We start from the raw sequence: 19,384 nt of genomic DNA on the forward strand, positions 1-19,384 counted from the left end.
GCAAACCACTTCATCTGTACCATTTTTCTAGATTCCACATACATGTGTTAATATATGATATTTGTTTTTCTCTTTCTGACTTCACTTTGTATGACAGTCTCTAGGTCCTTCCACATCTCTACAAATGACCCAATTTTGTTCCTTTTTAGGGCTGAGTAATATTCCACTGTATATATGTGCCACATCTTCTTTATCCATTCGTCTGTCGATGGGCATTTAGGTTGCTACCATGACCTGGCTATTGTAAATAGTGCTGCAATGAACACTGGGGTGTATGTGTCTTTTTGAATTATGGTTTTCTCCGGGTATATGCCCAGTAGTGGGATTGCTGGATCATATGGTAATTCTATTTTTAGTTTTTTAAGGAACCTCCATAATGTTCTGCATAGTGGTTGTATCAATTTACATTCCCACCAACAGTGCAAGAGGGTTCCCTTTTCTCCACACCCTCTCCAGCATTTGTTGTTTGTAGATTTTCCTTTTTCTTTTTCTTTTTTTTTTAAACTAGTTTCATTCACTTTATTTTTCTCATAGAAAACTATGTGGTGGCTACAGCTGGAGCCTGGGTCCTCTGCACGGAAACTCTGGTGTGGGTCTTTACAGGATGGTCAGTGAATTCCTGATATGGAGATTTGGTGAACATGGTCTCTTTCCAGAGATCAGGAGTGAGATAACTGTAGGTCTTGGAAATGGCATTAGAAGTGGCCTTGGCGAAGTTGCCCAGCGTGGCAGTGCAGTTCCTGGCAGAGGTGTAGCAGTCGTCAATTCTAGCCATTATCAGTAGCTTCTTGGGCACAGGGGCTGAGACTATGCCAGTGACCCTGGGGGCAGGGATGAGGCGCACCAGCACAGAGCCACAGTGGCCAGTCACCTTGCAAGGGACACTATGGGGCTTGCCGATCTTGTTCCCCCAGTAGCCTCGTCACACCGGGACGATGGAGAACTCGGCCAGAATGATGGCCGCACAGATGGCAGTGGCTACCTCCTTAGAGCACGTCACACCCAAACCAACATGTCTGTTGTAATCCCAGATGGCAACAAATGCCTTGAACCTGGTCCGCTTGCCAGCATGGGTCTGCTTTTGCACAGGCATGATCTTCAAAACCTCGTCCTTGAGGGATGCCCCCAAGAAAATGTCAGTGATCTCAGATTCCTTGATGGGCAGAGAAAAGAGATAGATCTCCTCCAGGGACTTGATCTTCATGTCCTTGACCAGGTGGCCCAGCTTGGTGACGGGGAGCCACTCCTTGTCCTCGGCCTTGCCTCCGTGAGCTCCGCGGCCTCGGCCCTGGCCCCGACCACGACCCTGGCCCCGGCCCTGGATGCCGCTGCCGAAGCCTCCGTGGCCTCCCATTCCAGGGCCTCCGGGCCCTCCCGGCCCTCCCACAGCACAGGTGTCATCCGCCATTTGGTGTTTTTACAGAAAAAAAAAAAAGAAAGCTTTACGGAAAAAAAAAAAAGTTAGATTTTTCTGATGATGCCCATTCTAACCGGTTTGAGGTGATACCTCATTGTAGTTTTTTTTTTAACATCTTTATTGGAGTATAATTGCTTTACAATGGTGTGTTAGTTTCTGCTGTATAACAAAGTGAATCAGCTATACATATACATATATCTCCATATCTCCTCCCTCTTGCGTCTCCCTCCCACCCTCCCTATCCCACCCCTCTAGGTGGTCACAAAGCACCGAGCTGATCTCCCTGTGCTATGTGGCTCCTTCCCACTAGGTATCTATTTTACATTTGGTAGTGTATATATGTCCATGCCACTCTCGCACTTCGTCCCAGCTTACCCTTCCCCTCCCCGTGTTCTCAAGTCCATTCTCTACATCTGCGTCTTTATTCCTGTCCTGCCCCTAGGTTCTTCAGAACCATTTTTTTTTTAGATTCCATATATATGCGGTAGCATATGGTATTTGCTTTTCTCTTTCTGACTTACTTCACTCTGTATGACAGACTCTAGGTCCATCCACCTCACTACAAATAATTCAATTTCGTTTCTTTTCATGGCTGGGTAATATTCCATTGTATATATGTGCCACATCTTCTTTATCCATTCATCTGTCAATGGACAGGTTGCTTCCATGTCCTGGCTATTGTAAATAGAGCTGCAGTGAACATTGTGGTACATGACTCTTTTTGACTCGTAGTTTTGACTTGCATTTCTCTAATAATTAGTGATGTTGAGCATCTTTTCATGTGCCTCTTGGCCATCTGTATGTCTTCTTTGGAAAAATGTATACTTAAGTCTTCTGCCCATTTTTTGATTGGGTTGTTTGTTTTTTTAATATTGAGCTGCATGAGCTGTTTATATATTTTGGAGATTAATCCTTTGTCCGTTGATTTGTTTGCAAATATTTTCTCCCATTCTGAGGGTTGTCTTTTGGTCTTGTTTAGAGTTCCCTTTGCTGTGCAAAAGCTTTGAAGTTTCATTAGGTCCCATTTGTTTATTTTTGTTTTATTTCCATTACTCTAGCAGATGGGTCAAAAAAGATCTTGCTGTGATTTATGTCATAGAGTGTTCTGCCTATGTTTTCCTCTAAGAGTTTTATAGTGTCCGGTCTTACATTTAGGTCTCAAATCCATTTTGAGTTTATTTTTGTGTATGGTGTTAGGGAGTGTTCTAACTTCATTCTTTTACATGTAGCTGTCCAGTTTTCCCAGCACCACTTATTGAAGAGGCTATCTTTCCTCCATTGTATATCCTTGCCTCCTTTGTCATACATTAGTTGACCATAGGTGCGTGGTTTTATGTCTGGGCTTTCTATCCTGTTCCATTGACTTATATTTCTGTTTTTCTGCCCCAACTTTCCACTTCTTAATATTCTTCTATTGTCATCACCAGCACAAAAAAATTCAGCTGATATCTTCAGTGTGAAGCTACTTCACTACAACTCGAAAAAATCTTGGATTACAAACCACAAATACAGTTTAAGGAATAAAACCAATCTTCTCTATACTTTAAGTTTATATTATTAGCATATTTCATGAATGTTGAAGAATGAAACCAAAGCACAGATCAATAGTACATTTATTGTACCTCTGAAAATATGTGCAGTGTGAATAAGTATATTCTATATTATAATTTTCTATTTGCAGAGCAAATAAAAATTAATATTGCTTTAATAACACAAAGAACAACATGTTAAACTTGACCAAATCTTTGTTAATGGTAAAATGGAAGATTTAGTGATTCTCAACTGGGTACAATCACAGGATGGAGACAAGTAACATTTCAGGGGCCATGGGAGGGTTACCCTGCTCACTACTCCACTCCTCAAATACTCTTCTCCCTCTCCCTTGACACCTGAAATTCCTTTGAAAAGAGATAAAAGAAAAAATAAATATTATTAGAGACCAAAGATTGAGAGCTCAGTGAAAAAGTGTTACTAAATGGGATAGTCTTTGAAGTCAAAAGATCAGAAACTATATCTGCCCATACTAGGAAAGGAAATACTCTGAGAGATATCATTGGCTACTGATTCCTAGCTCTATCAGCTGTATAAGCACTGAGCTGGTTGGAAATGATCCATTGTGCCTCTGGTACCCATCTCGAGATTACAGCATCCAACTGCCTCTGCTGAGCCCTGCTCTCCTGAAGCCCCACTGTGGGATTAGAGTGTGTAGCTTTTATTTGGCATGAATCAGGATTATTTTCCTCAGTCAAGTCTGCATCAGGGTCATGGGCTAGGTGTCCAGGTCTCTTAGATGAAGGTTTGTCAAAAGTAAAAGATAAATGCAATTAAATCTGGGAGAGGCAGAACAATGTAAATAAGCTTCAGTTAAGGTATAAGTAATTGATGATAGATCCTGACATATTTTGCTTGAAAGAGGAGAAAGGAAAATAAGAATGTAACAAAATTTCAGTACTTTAAATAATGAGTCAATAGCAATTTCAGTTGTGTGGTAGTGAGTAAGTAAGCATACCTCAGTAGAAACAAGAGGCAGAAAGGAGGATCACTCACGAATTAGAACATGTGTTCAGATAGAGCTATCTCTCCTGCAGGCTGCCATGTTGCCAGAATACCACCACTCGTCTTTCCACCTCTCTAAATCCCTAGCCAGCACCAACTGCAGAACTCTTAATTTGATTCAGTTATTAGAAAACAATTTTAAGTATGTTAGGAACTTGAGTATGTGAATTTATTTTTTCAACTATAAATTTTATGAAATCTAAATACAGATCAAGTCTTTCTCATGAAAGGTTAATGTTCATACTGAGATTCTAAAACACTGGATTTTGAAGACAACACCAAAAAAAAAAGTAAAATATCTTATTGTTAAAAATATTTACTGGTTGAAATAGTATTTTGTATATAATGGATTAAATAAGACATTAAAGTGAAAAAAAATCCACTTTTAAATTACTAATAACTTAAAAAGGAATAACACAAATAGAAATTAGCTAACTGAGAAGGACATGGAACATAAAAGATGTTGGATAGTAAAGAAACTTGAAAGAGATGAAAGCATTAGAAAGGGAAAGATGGCCAGACATAAGCTTCACCCACTTCATGACCCAATCTACAGCATTCCTAGTAGTTAAGTTAAAGTCTTGAATTACTAAGTTTTCCTTTGCTACAAAATCACACAAAATACAGTTTTCCTGTTATTCAAGTATCAGGTAGTACCAGGGTAATTTCTTTAGTCACAAAAAATAAGGTCTTTTCTGGACTCCAAACTGAGTCCCCTTTGTCCCAAAGGAAAGTGCTCTTCTGATTATGTACTCAGAGCCCAACTTCACCTCAGTTTGTGAGGAATTTCTCATATAACTTAAATGAAATTCTCATATTACTGGGCAAAATTTTCCAAAGTTAGCATTCTTTTTTATTTTTTCTGGCCGCGCCCGACGGCACATTGCCTCTTAGTTCCTGACCAGGGACTGAACCCGCGCCCCCTGCATTGGAAGCACAGGGACTTAACCACTGGACCGCCAGGGAAGTCCAAAAATTAGTATTCTTTAGTGCTTCTTAATCTTAATTTTTTTTTTTTAAATCTTTTCAAAATTTGGTACTCCAAATTTCAACTGCAGCTGAGATTTTTTTTCTTCCATTTTTTCCAAAAGGAGGTAACTAACTCACTTTTGCAAAAGGATTCTGCCTGGGCAAGAAAAGCTCTAGGGGTTCTAAAAAATGTAAATTGCCACTTGTATCAAAGAGATACCTACTCTAGCACCAGGATTTTATCTTCATGTCTCATTTACATCTAAATGTGGAGTTAGAGGGTGGGGCAGGAGGAAAACTCCACCCTTCCCCCCCCACTGGAGAAATAAAAGTAGAGGGAAAAAAATCTTAAAATTGTTTTCCTCTTGTCATTTACTAAATCGGAAACTTAGGCTACTGTAAGAACATTGTAGCTTCTTTTTTTTCTGTCTCGGTTTTTCATGTTAATTTAGTTCCTGGTAGTGATTAACAACAAAACTCCCGAAGAGGAAAATCCCCGGTGTAGGTTTGTCTTTACAGCTTGACAGAAAACTGAAAGATGGCAGCACCTGAAGGCGAGAAAGAAGGCTACAGCCTAAGAGCAAGAAGAAAGAACACGGGCTGCCTTTGAGACGGGGCCCTGTGGCTGAGCAGTGGGTTCACAACTAGGTGTCGTACATTCTGGATTGATTATCGAAGCTCGTTAGTCTTACACTGATCTCCCAGAGCATGCCTAAGCATCCATGCAGCTGTTGGAGACAGGAAATCCGTGATCAGAGACTGGTCTCACACTGGACCAACTCATCTCTATGGAGGACATGCTTTCCAGACCCCAGCGGTCACTCCTGGGAAGAGCTCCCTCTTTTTTCAAGGTCTCTTATTAGCTGTATTTAGCTGGGCGCTTGGCAGCGACCACTATCAGATCGCTGTGATCCTTCATCCTTTCAAGTTAACAGTACTTTCCTGGGCTTGAAGGAAGGGAGAGGGAAAAAAAAAAAGATAGAATCAGCCCATTTTCCCTAGTACCTTGTACAATAAATTCTTTTTTTTTTTTTTTACGGTCTTCTTTCTTTTCCATATGTAAAATACAGCATAAATGATATTTATTGTATAGTTGTTCATGTTTTATAGAGATTTTTTAAATGTTCCTAAAATATAAGAACAGTTTGACAATGAGCTCATTGGACTCCTTTAGTAGGTCACAAGAATCTTCAGTTTCTGATATTCCTGACAGCAGGGTAGGGAGAGTGCTTGTTTTTAGTTTCTGTTGTTGTTTTCGTTGTTTTAAATATTGAGAGTCACAAATTTCTTACTTCAATTTGCTAACTTAAAGCAATCAATTAGCAACTATTGATTTGCTCTAACCTACTTCTTACCACATACTTTGTGAAGGTCAGCCTGGCATAAAGCAAGCTTCCTGTACTTGAGTGGCTTAAAGTCAGCTTGGGGGATTGGATAGAAGGGGTTTTACTGTCCTTTGGTCACTAGGGTTGATTCAGCCTTTGTAGCAGCAGGTATTCCCTTCTTGTCTCCGCATAGGTACAGATCTTTCACAAAAAGGATAACTTTCTCACACAGAGATATGAGAAACACTCTCTTTTATACAGGAATCATTTGTTTACTAGTATGAGGAAACACTTAAGATGGTGACGTAAGCAAAAAGAGATTACTGGATATACTCTCAATGAAATGCTATAATGCTGGGATTATCTGATCATATAGAGATAGTCACTTTTGTCTTTGACTAGACTATTTTACAACTGTTTAGAGATTAAAATTAACTTGTAGAAAACAAGTAGCAATGCAGATAATTCTTTTCCAGAGTCATACATATATGTTCTGTTCAGTGGTGTGACAATTCTCCCTCTCTCCCAAAAGCCAGTTTTACAGCCATTTGCAAATTCACTTCAATATTCTTGATCAATAAATGTGTCTGTTGTGTGGATTCTCCTTTGAATCTGTTGTAACATCTTGCTGGTTTCCCCATTTAACTATAGAGTTAGTAAAATCTTCAATACATGTTATTTTTATATTTGTATGAGAATCATGATTTTATCATTAGAAAATTACCCTTAAACACTAGACACAAAATCTACTCAAACTAACTTGGGCAAATGGGAAAATGTAAAGGGAATACACAGGTCCATTTCAAGGAAAACCAAAGCAGGATGTATGAGGGCCTCACTAGGTCTGGAATAGGAAAATCTTTAGGAGTCCAAAGTGGTTATCTCACCATCTTTCCCAATCCATGTGATCTTTTTGTCTCTGCTTCTCACTTTTATCTGTTTTCCATGTATATGGGGAAATGGCCCTCTCAAGCCCTAAAGTTACAGAAACCTCTTTCATGTAGTCATTCAACAAAAATCTGTTGAGTACTTACTATGCCAGATACCTCCTGTGGTGTGCTCCAAGGACAAAGAACAAGACAAACTCAAAGGTCCAATATTGCCGGAACAAAGAGTTACAGGACTCCTATCATTCTGTCACAATGAGACCATTGCTATGTCCCAGAGCATGCCCTGTCCCTTTCCCATCCCATATAAGGAAAGACATTTGCCCCATTTTTCTCCCACTCAGCGCACTGAAAGTATATATACTCTGCCCGGTCAGCAGATGACTTGCAGGTTCCCTGGCTATAAAAACAGACAAGCAACCCATGCTCATTGTCGACCTTCCCTGGCTACCAGGAAGTTGGCCCGCTGTTCTTGCAGTGACCCTTCTCTTCAATAAACTCTATCTCCCTTACATTCTGCTTTGTGTCTGGAAATTCTTCTCCAACCCGTGCTTGGACCACGACACCTCCTGCTCCAGCACCACCACCAACAGATTAACATTTCATTGTTTCTATACACATTCCATGCACATGTCAATAAGACAGACTCTTATTGGCTCATATAGTTCATGCACCCACTCTGATCAGATCAGCTGTACCCAAAAGGCAAAAATCACATAGTCCACTGCCATGAGAGAGAATTCCTGAGAACATGGCTGGATAAAGCAGACAAATGGATTAACATGCTTTCTCCATACATGAAATGTAAACTATTAACATACAGTGTTAGATATACACTCCAATCCCAACTGGAGCATACTGCAGTACAGTTCTGACACTAACCACCACCAGTGTTAGTGCAGATTCCAAAGGTTAAGAGCTCAGTCCTCCACAGACTGCTCTTACTAGAGTCGCCAGCCACAACTTCCACTTCTGACTGCCTTGGCTATAAATTCAGGGGTCCCCATAGCCTCCTCAGATTTGATAATTCACTAGAACAACTCAGAAAGTACTCTATTTACAATTAGTTTTATTATAAAGGATACAACTCAGGAACAGTAAAATGAAGATACGTATAGGGTGAGGTCTGGGAGGGAATGCAGAACTTCTGTGCCTTCTCCTCATGGAATCCAGGCAAGTCATCTGCCCAGCACATCAATATGTTCACCAACCAGCAAACTCCACTGGGCTTTGGTGTCTAGAATTTTTACTGGGGTTTCAATATGTACGCATGATTTATTAAGTCATTGACCACATGATTAAACTCAATCTCTAGCCCCCGCTGCCTCCCTGGAGGTCAGGCTGGCTCAAAATCTTAAGCATCTTATCCTCTAATCACATGGTCGGTCTTCTTGGTGACCAGTCCCCACTCTGAGGCTATCTAGGGGCCCATGATAAGTCACCCGTTGGTATAACAAAGATACTCCTCTCCAAGAGTTTTTGAAGCTCTGTGGCAGGAACCAGGAACAAAGACCAGACATATCTTTATTACATCACAGTATATCTTTATTTATGTTGTGTTAAACACTATAAGAATTCAGGCATTCACTTTCCATGGGGAGTTAATGGCTGACATAAAATGAGCTAGCTTGCTGAAATAGAAATTACAGAGGGGAGGAGGACAGATAAAGCAATTCAGATGAGATTTTTTAATCTCACTGTTTTAATATGACATATTGGTTTTAAAAAAACTACTATATTTTTGTTTGACTGGAATGAGAGTTTGTGTGGAAGATAAGGTGCTAAAGGCAACTGGAACTCAACAGTGCGGGATTGTGACTAGCAGGCTGATGACTTTTGGAAACTTATCCTGTTGGTAGGGTGTTTCATCAAGGAGGGGAGTAAGTATCATAAATGGTATTTTAGGAAAAGCAGACTGACAGCAGAATGTAGTTTGAATAAGAATAGGAAAATCAGAGAAGCTATTAGGGAGTGTCAAAGTATAATTTTATTTTATTCTTTTAATTGTCATTATCATTTAATATTGTTCTTGAGGTATTAGCCCAAGGAAGTATTCAAAAGGAAATTAACAGATATAAAAATAGGAAAGAAGGTAAAGTTATCATTATATTCAGACAATATGATTACACATCTGGAGCACCCAAATAAATTGTATTACAAAAAATAAGAGAATTTCATACAATATCTGGGTACAAAATAAATATACAGAATCAAAAATCTTCATGTATACAAACAACAAGCAGTTAACAGGTATGGAGATGGGGAGCTCCCATTTACATTAGAAACAAAAAAGGAAAAAAAAAAAAAAACCTAGTTACCAACATAGCAAGAATGTGAAATACTTATTGAAGAAGACTTTAAAATATTACTGGAAGATACAAAATAAACTTTAACAAATATAAAGGCATACCATGAACTTGGATAGGAAGACTTAACATCATAAAATATAAAGGCCCTTAAACTAATCTATAAATTTAACATGATGAATAAAATCACCAATGAGATTTGGTGGAAGAGGATATGGAATTAGATAAGCTGGTTTTAAAGTTCACATGAAATATGAACAAACTTGGACAGCCAGGAAACTTCTGAAGAAGAAGGCAATGAGGTGGGACTAACTCTACTAGATATTAAAAGCTAATATAAAGCTACAGTAATTCAAACAGTGTGGTACATTAAATGGACAGACAAATTTATGGATCAGACTAGGGAGTCCAGAGACAGAACTAAATATTTGTGAGAATTTAGTATATGCTAAGAGATGTGGGGAAAAAGAAAGTAGATGATATACCAGATCTGTCTCTCCATGGGAGCACAGAGGAAAAGGCCATGTGAAGACACAGCCAGAAGGTAGCCATCTGCAAGCCAAGGAGAGAGGCCTCAGTAGAAACCAACCTTGTTGCCACCTCAATCTTGGATTTCTAGCCTCCAGAAAATAAATTTCCATTGTTTAAGCCACCCAGTCTGTGGCATTTTGTTATGGCAGCCTGAGCTGACTAATCCACCAGTGTTCAATGCAGTTCAATAAGTGGTATATACTGAGTACCCACTGTGTGCTTGGCACTGCCGTGCATGCTGTGAATCCAAAAATGACTGAGACATGGTCCTTGCCCTTGGGACCTGCCCTGTCCTTGAAGAGCTCATGGTCAGGTTAGGGAAACACATCTACTAATAATTTGAATGTCATATGGTAAGGACCATGTTAGCGGTCAACCCAGGATGTAATGAGAGCTTGAAGGAACCAGTAACCTCTAAGGAGAGGAGCTATGAGAGATGAAGGAAGGCGTCAGTCGTGTCTGAACTGATTGAAATGGTTAGGTCAGCAAAGAGGGAAGGAAGCGTTTTCCCAGGAGAGGAAATAGAATGCTCAAAAGCCTGGAGGGGAGACACAGGATGGTGTGGGTGGAGAACTGTGATGCCACAGCTCCTTCAATTTGGAATGTGGAAAGCAGAGCACCTCCCTCTCTCCCATTTTGGAATCTTTGGTCAGGATGGATATTGGGGGAATTTCTTCTCTTAGTTTTTGAAGCTGGCAGGATAATACAGCTTTCTAAAACAGGACCAGGACTAGTGTTCACAAGCAGGAAATTCATCCTAAGTCTGCTCCTTCCTGACTTTTGCCCTGGAGCAGGAGTGTGGTGAGGATGGGGCAACTGCAGGTTGGCAGTTATGGATTAGAGCAGGACACTGTAAACTTTTTCTGTAAAGGGCCAGATAATATTTTTTTTTCACTTAGTTAGCATTTTTTGTAATAGTTTTGCCTGGCCAGATAATATTTCAGACTTTGAGAGCCATATGGTCTCTTTTTGCAACTGCTCGATTCTGCCAATATAGCAGAATGCCACTCTACTGACGCTGGGTTGTGGTGAAGGAAAGTACAGCGTTTATTGCAGGGTGACAAGGAGAATGGGCAGCTAGTGTTCAAAACACTCATTCCCCAATGGCTTTCAGCGCAACATTAGGGTGAGGGTCCCAGGGTGTGTGATCAGCTCCTGGACATTCTTCTGATTGGTTAGTGGTGAGGTAACAGGGTGAAGTTTCAGGAATCTCAGTCATCAAATCTCTGGCTCCAGCCAGTCTATGGTCTAGCGTTTACGGTCAGCAGTTTCCATCTGGTGGGGGTCCTGGTTTCAGTCTTTGCTGAAGTTATGGTCACTGAAGCTCAGCCAGTTCTGGCCCTGCATTGGGTGCGTAGGCGGGGGAAGGGTGGTGAGAGCACGTTGAGAAGGGTGGGTCACACAGGGCAGAGTGCGCAGCCTCCCCATGTAGGGTCAAAGGCAGCGCTGTCGCTCTGGTGACGGTTTCCCAGCTCCGTGCCACCAGGAGCTAAGCCTTCTTTGGGAGAAATACAGGGCCAAGAAGCTTAGGCCATGTCGGTCGCCATGTCCTTCTCTAGGTGTGTGCCCTTCTCTGTGGTTGAAGGGTTGTCTGAGACTGAGAAGAACGCTGGGGAGTCCGAGAATACCTATATTCTGTGGCCCATTTTCCAGCAAAGGCGGGGAGCAGACGGGTTGTGGCCGGGCCGACCTGCGAGACTGCTGCTTCCTGCAGGCAGAGCTTGCCTGAGAGAGCATGGGCGTCCAAAGTATAATTTTAAAAGAGCATAATTTCTTAAAATATGACTTCTATATAAATATAGAATGAACACGTGTCAATGATTATTATTTAACTCATTAATGAGTTATTTAACTCATTAATGAGTTAAATGGTAAGTTAGTTCAAAGAAGAATTAGAATAATGGAGGATATATAACAGTCCATCTGAAAAGTCATACAGAAATGCATTTGTTAGGTTTGGGAATAAATTTTGGAGTGTTTTTGGTTTTTTTTGTTTGTTTTGTTCTCTTGTTTGTTTTCCTACGGGAAAGAAATAATTTGCATCTTTCCCTGAAAAAAATTTACAGCTTAATGAGCAACCTCACAAAGTCTGGGGTCTAATCAAGTATTAAGTCACACAAAAGCATATTTCCTAGAAAATTAAATAATCCTGGATGGGGGTGCTGGGGAAGTTTGTTAGACATTAAAGGGACATGCAGTCATTTTTTTATCTTGTTTCTGAGTTTTGGATAATTTTTCTTAATAGTCCTCCTTATGATCATAAAAAAATTCTGAAAATTAGACTTGATAACACGTATTTTTAAAAGCTGGACTCGTATTGCAACCTGATTCATCTATGTGTATGGTTTCCACAGATTAAGAACCCTACCAGTTTCTTCATGGTAGGCTTTTCATACCTAATGAAATGAGATTCATTCTGTAAAATATACTCCAGTATAGCCCTGATAGGACAATTGATTTGTTTAATTGTATCTTCACAGAAAGTAGGACAGATTCTTATTGAATGTATGCAAATTATTATGTTGGCAAGAAAAATAAAGTGACTCAGCAGAAGTATTTGTTCTTGAATGCCAAGGCGTCAGGGAGAACAAAACACCATTTAAAGAATGTTTAATTTCAGTTTGCAAAAGTATAGTCTGCGTGGGGGGTGGTGGTGGTGGTGGTGGGATGAACTGGGAGATTGGGATTGACATATATACACTAATATGTATAAAATAGATAACTAATAAAAAAAAAGCATAGCCTACTATATTTAGGGTTGGAGATAGAATTTGAAGAAAGAGAAAAAGGGCTTCCTGATATATCTATCAGAAAATAGAACACTATGAGTAATACAACAATATACCCCCCACCCCAAATAAATGTCCATTATTATTATTAGTTTTTTCTCATCAGTTCACTCAGTTCTATGTAGATCTTGGGTTACTAGGTTTTCACAAAGTCATGATTTTTGATCTGAAAATAATCTGAAAATCACAGTTCAGTCCTCCAGCACAGTATGACAAGGTATAAATAACGCTGGCTCAGAAGCCAATACCGATGAGTCTATTCATTGTTGAGAGAGTACCTGGTACTCATGAGGCTCTGAGGCTGTCCTTTGCTGAAGATCCAATTTGTACTAGGAGTTTATGGCAAGGCTTTTAGACAAGCATGAGAGGAAAGCAGAAATCACATGTTGATGATAATACTGAATGGCTCTGACTAATAACACTAGCCAATAAAATGGAGAAAAAAAATTCTTTATAGGATAAAATACGTAACAATTTTATTAAATATTGATCAGTGTTTTCCTGAAGATAACATATTAGGGGCAGTAAGAACACTGACAAATCTTCCTCCAGATAAAGTATACACAGTATCTGAAACATATTTATATTAATAATATTTTACCTGTTCAAAATTAATCAAGTGAAAGGCACTCAACATCACTACTCAGGAAAATGCAAATCAAAACCACAATGAGATATCACCTCACACCTGTTAGGATGGCTATTATCAAAGACAAAAGATAGGGCTTCCCTGGTGGCGCAGTGGTTGAGAATCTGCCTGCCAATGCAGGGCACACGGGTTCGAGCCCTGGTCTGGGAAGATCCCACATGCCGTGGAGCGACTAGGCCTGTGAGCCACAATTGCTGAGCCTGCGTGTCTGGAGCCTGTGCTCCACAACAAGAGAGGCCGCGATGGTGAGAGGCCCGCGCACCACAATGAAGAGCGGCCCCCACTTGCCGCAACTAGAGAAAGCCCTCGCACAGAAACGAAGACCCAACACAGCCATAAATAAATAAATAAATAAATAAATAAAAATTAAAAAAAAAAAGAAGACATACGATAAAACATAATTAAAAAAAAAAAAAAGACAAAAGATAATAAGTGTTGGCAAGGATGTGGAGAGAAGGAACCCCTGTACACTGTTGGTAGGAATGTAAATTGGTGCAGCCACTATGGAAAACAGTATGGAAGTTCCTCAGAAAATCAAAAATAGACCTACTATATGATTCAGAAATCATTTTTCTTGATTATATATATATATATATATATATATATATATATATATATATATATATATATATATGGAATGAAATCAGTATCTCAAAGAGATATCTGTGATCTCATGCTCATTACAGCATTATTCACAATAAGCAAGATACGGAAACAATTTGTGTCTATCAACAGATAACTGAATAAAGAAACTGGCATACGCACACACACATACACACACAAAATGGACTATTATTCAGCCTTAAAAAATTAAGAAATCTTGCCAGTTCAACAGTACTATACAACATGGATGAACCTGGAGGACATTATGCTAAGACAAAGAAAGAAACTAGACGCAGAAAGAAAACTACTGCATGATTGCACTGATAAGTGGAATCTAAAAAAGTCAAAATTTCAGAAGCAGAGAGTAGAATGGTGGCTACCAGGGGCAGGGAGGTGGGGGGCAGGGGGGAGATGTAGTCAATGGATAACAAGTTTTAGTTGTACAGGATGAATTAGTTCTAGAGATATAATGTATTACATGGTGACTATAGTTAATAATACTGTATTGCATACTTGAAATTTGCTAAGAAAGTAGATATCAGGTATTTATAATACACACACACACACACACATAAAAGTAACTGTGTGAGGAGGTGGATATGTTAATTAGCTTGCTGTTGTAATAATTTTATTATGTATTGTATATCAAAACATCATGTTGTACGCCTTAAATATATACAATTTTTATTTAAGAAATGTTTAACTACAATTAAACAAGGAAAGTTATGCTTCTATATTGACTGGGAAGTTCTTTCTATGCACCTCTTAAAATAGTGTTGAAATAATTACAAAATATAGAGCATACCAAACAAACTTCATTTTCAGCTTTTTATTTTTTTTAATAAGGTAACAGAACAAATCACTGTGATCACCAAGGGGATCTCTGGAAAACCCCTAAGTGTAAAAGATATCTTAAGTTTTATCCCTGAATTTAAGTTCTAATTTTGGAAGGAAAAAAATAACAAAACTATAAGAGCAGATATGGTCATGATTAAGATTGGATCATATATGCCTTAGAACAATAAATGGTTATAGCTTAGCTGTCTATTAATCAAAATGTCAATAAGGTAATTTAAAAAACATACCAGACAGTAACACAATTACTAGGAACCTTAGCTTTTTCAGAAGTGAAACCCTGAAAAAGAAAGTACGGTACAAGGCACAGAACATTATTTCAGTGAGATAACAAATCTTTTCTATATGAGCAGAAAGTAAAATATAATGTTCTATTTTTGCAGAAATAGAAAAAATTCCATCCTAAAATTTACATGGAATCTCAAGGGACTTCGAATAGCCAAAACAATCTGAAAAAGAACACAGTTGGAGGTCTCACACACTTCCAGATTTCAAAACTTATTACAAAGCTACAGTAATCAAAACAGTGTGGTCTTGGCATAAAGACAGATATATGAAACAATAGAATAGACAGCCCAGAAATAAACCCTCACATATTTGCTCAAATGATTTTTGACAAGGATGCTAAGCCATTCAATAGAGAAAGGACAGTCTTTTCATCAAATAGTGTTGAGGAAACTGGATATGCAAAAGAATGAAGTTGGACCCTTACCTTACACCATACACAAAAATTGACTCAAAAAGAATCAAAGATCTGAGAGCTAAGACTGTAAAACTCTTAGAAGAATATATGGCGAAAAAGCTCATGACATTGGATTTGGCAATAATTTCATGGATATATACTAAAACATAGACAACAAAAGAAAAAATAAATTGGACTACATCAGAATTTTAAACATCTGTGCACCAAAGGAAACAACAGAATGAAAAGGCAACCAATTTAAAAAGAGAAAATATTTGCAAATCATATATCTGATTAGTAAATACCCTGGATATATAAAGAACTCCTACAACACAAAACCAGCAATAACAAAGCAATTAACTCAAAAAATAGGCAAAGGACTTGAATAGACATTTCTCCAAATAATATACACAAATGGCCAACAAGCATATGAAAAGACACTCAAAATCACTAATCATTAGAGAAATGTAAATGAAAAAGTAAAAGCCACTGAGATAGCACCTTACACCTATTAGGATGGTTACTATCAGAAATAAACAAAAAACTGAAAATAACCAATCTTAGCAAGGGTGTGGAGAAATTGGAATCTTTGTGTTGGTTGGAATGTAAAAAGGTACAGCTGCTATAGAAAACAGTATGGTGGTTCCTCAAAAAGAGTTATCATATAATCCAGCAACACCACTTCTGGGTATATATTCCAAAGAATTGAAAGCAGGATCTTGAAGAGAAATTTGTCCACTCATGTTCACAGCAGCATTATTCACAATAGCCAAAATGTGGAAGCAACCTAAATATTCATTGATGGAGGAATTGATAAACAAATGTGGTATATACATACAATGAAATATTATTTAGCCTGAAAAAGGAAGGGAATTCCGACATACGCAACAACATGAATTATGCTAAGTGAAATAAGCCAGCGACAAAAAGACAAATACTGTATGATTTCACTTATATGAGGTATCTGGAGTAGTCAAATTCATAGAAACAATAATTAGAATGGTGATTGCCAGGAGCTGGGGAGAAGGCAGAAGGAGGGACTTTTAATGGGTTTCAGTTTTGCATAATGAGAAAGTTCTGAAGATTGGTTACACAAAAATATGATATATTTAACACTACTAAACTACACACTCAAAAATGGTTAATGAGGGGCTTCCCTGGTGGCGCAGTGGTTAAGAATCTACTTGCCAATGCAGGGGACACGGGTTCGAGCCCTGGTCCAGGAAGATCCCATGTGCCATGGAGAAACTAAGCCCGTGCACCACAACTACCAAGCCTGAGCTCTAGAGCCCGAGCTCTAGAGCCCACGAGCCACAACTACTGAGCCCATGTGCCACAACTATTGAAGCCTGCGCGCCTAGAGCTCGTGCTCCACAACAAAGACAAGCCACCACAATGAAGAGTAGCCCCTGCTCGTTGCAACCAGAGAAAGCTTGCACGCAGCAATGAAGACCCAAGGCCGCCAAAAAATAAATAAACAAATAAAAAAATTTATTTAAAAAAATGGTTGATGGTAAATTTTATGTTACGTGTATTTATCACAATTAAATTTTTAAAACATTAAATAACATTTTACTACCTCTCTATCTGCCAAGACTAAACTTTGTCATTTTAATAGAAAGAAAACCAAATTCTACTTTCATTAACATTTGGCAGCAAATGAGTAATAAGCTCTTTTAAAAATTTTGTTTATGAATAAGTACATCAAAACTGAGCAAACTTTGCAGAACTTTTAAAAAAAATTTTTAAATTTTATTTTATTTATTTTTTTATACAGCAGGTTCTTATTAGTCATCAATTTTATACGTATACATGTCAATCCCAATAGCCCAATTCATCCAACACCCACGCCCACCCCCCGCCGCTTCCCCCCTTGGTGTCCATACGTTTGTTCTCTACATCTGTGTCTCAATTTCTGCCCTGCAAACCAGTTCATCTGTACCATTTTTCTAGGTTCCACATATATGTGTTAATATACTATATTTGTTTTTCTCTTTCTGACTTACTTCACTCTGTATGACAGTCTCTAGTTCCATCCACGTCTCAACAAATGACCCAATTTCATTTCTTTTTATGGCTGAGTAATATTCCGTTGTATATATGTACCTCATCTTCTTTATCCATTCGTCTGTCGATGGGCATTTAGGTTGCTTCCATTACTTGGCTATTGTAAATAGTGCTGCAATGAACATTGGGGTGCATGTGTCTTTTTGAATTATGGTTTTCTCTGGGTACATGCCCAGTAGTGGGATTGCTGGATCATATGGTAAATCTATTTTTACTTTTTTAAGGAACCTCCATACTGGCTGTATCAATTTACATTCCTACCAACAGTGCAAGAGGGTTCCCTTTTCTCCACACACTCTCCAGCATTTGTTGTTTGTAGATTTTCTGATGATGCCTGTTCTTACTGGTGTGAGGTGATACCTCATTGTACTTTTGATTTGCATTTCTCTAATAATCAGTGATGTTGAGCAGCTTTTCATGTGCTTCTTGGCCATCTGTATGTCTTCTTTGGAGAAATGTCTATTTAGGTCTTCTGCCCATTTTTGGATTGGGTTGTTTGTTTTTTTAATATTGAGCTTCATAAGCTGTTTATATATTTTGGAGATTAATCCTTTGTCCGTTGATTCGTTTGCAAATATTTTCTCCCATTCTGAGGGTTGTCTTTTGGTCTTGTTTATGGTTTCCTTTGCTGTGCAAAAGCTTTGAAGTTTCATTAGGTCCCATTTATTTATTTTTGTTTTTGTTTCCATTACTCTAGGAGGTGGATCAAAAAAGATCTTGCTGTGATTTATGTCATAGAGTGTTCTTCCTATGTTTTCCTCTAAGAGTTTTATAGTGTCTGGCCTGACATTTAGGTCTTGAATCCATTTTGAGTTTATTTTTGTGTATGGTGTTAGGGAGTGTTCTAATTTCATTCTTTTACATGGAGCTGTCCAGTTTTTCCAGCACCACTTATTGAAGAGGCTATCTTTTCTCCATTGTATATCCTTGCCTCCTTTGTCATACATTAGTTGACCATAGGTGCGTGGTTTTATGTCTGGGCTTTCTATCCTGTTCCATTGATTTATGTTTCTCTTTTTGTGCCAGTACCATATTGTCTTGATTACTGTAGCTTTATAGTATAGTCTGAAGTCAGGGAGTCTGATTCCTCCAGCTCCGTTTTCTTCCCTCAAGACTGCTTTGGCTATTCGGGGTCTTTTGTGTCTCCATACAAATCTTAAGATTTTTTGTTCTAGTTCCGTAAAAAATGCCATTGGTAATTTGATAGGGATTGCATTGAATCTGTAGATTGCTTTGGGTAGTATAGTCATTTTCACAATATTGATTCTTCCAATCCAAGAACATGGTATATCTCTCCATCTGTTGGTATCATCTTTAATTTCTTTCATCACTGTCTTATAGTTTTCTGCATACAGGTCTTTTGTCTCCCTAGGTAGGTTTATTCCTAGGTATTTTATTCTTTTTGTTGCAATGGTAAATGGGAGTGTTTCCTTAATTTCTCTTTCAGATTTTCATCATTAGTGTATAGGAATGCAAGAGATTACTGTGCATTAATTTTGTATCCTGCCACTTTACCAAATTCATTGATTAGCTGTAGTAGTTTTCTGGTGGCATCTTTAGGATTCTCTATGTATAGTATCATGTCATCTGCAAACAGTGACAGTTTTACTTCTTCTTTTCCAATTTGTATTCCTTTTATTTCTTTTTCTTCTCTGATTGCCATGGCTAGGACTTCCAAAACTATGTTGAATAACAGTGGCCAGAGTGGACAACCTTGTCTTGTTCCTGATCTTAGAGGAAATGCTTTC

At 38.5% G+C, this 19,384-nt stretch overlaps 1 pseudogene; it reads right to left on the bottom strand.

The window, feature by feature from the left end:
* Positions 1–493: 493 nt before the first annotated feature.
* LOC137775401 (small ribosomal subunit protein uS5 pseudogene) lies at positions 494–1,408 on the bottom strand (annotated as a pseudogene).
* Between the last annotated feature and the right edge of the window lie 17,976 nt (positions 1,409–19,384).

This window comes from Eschrichtius robustus, chromosome 13 (assembly GCF_028021215.1).
Source record: "Eschrichtius robustus isolate mEscRob2 chromosome 13, mEscRob2.pri, whole genome shotgun sequence".
Classification (NCBI taxonomy): domain Eukaryota; kingdom Metazoa; phylum Chordata; class Mammalia; order Artiodactyla; family Eschrichtiidae; genus Eschrichtius; species Eschrichtius robustus.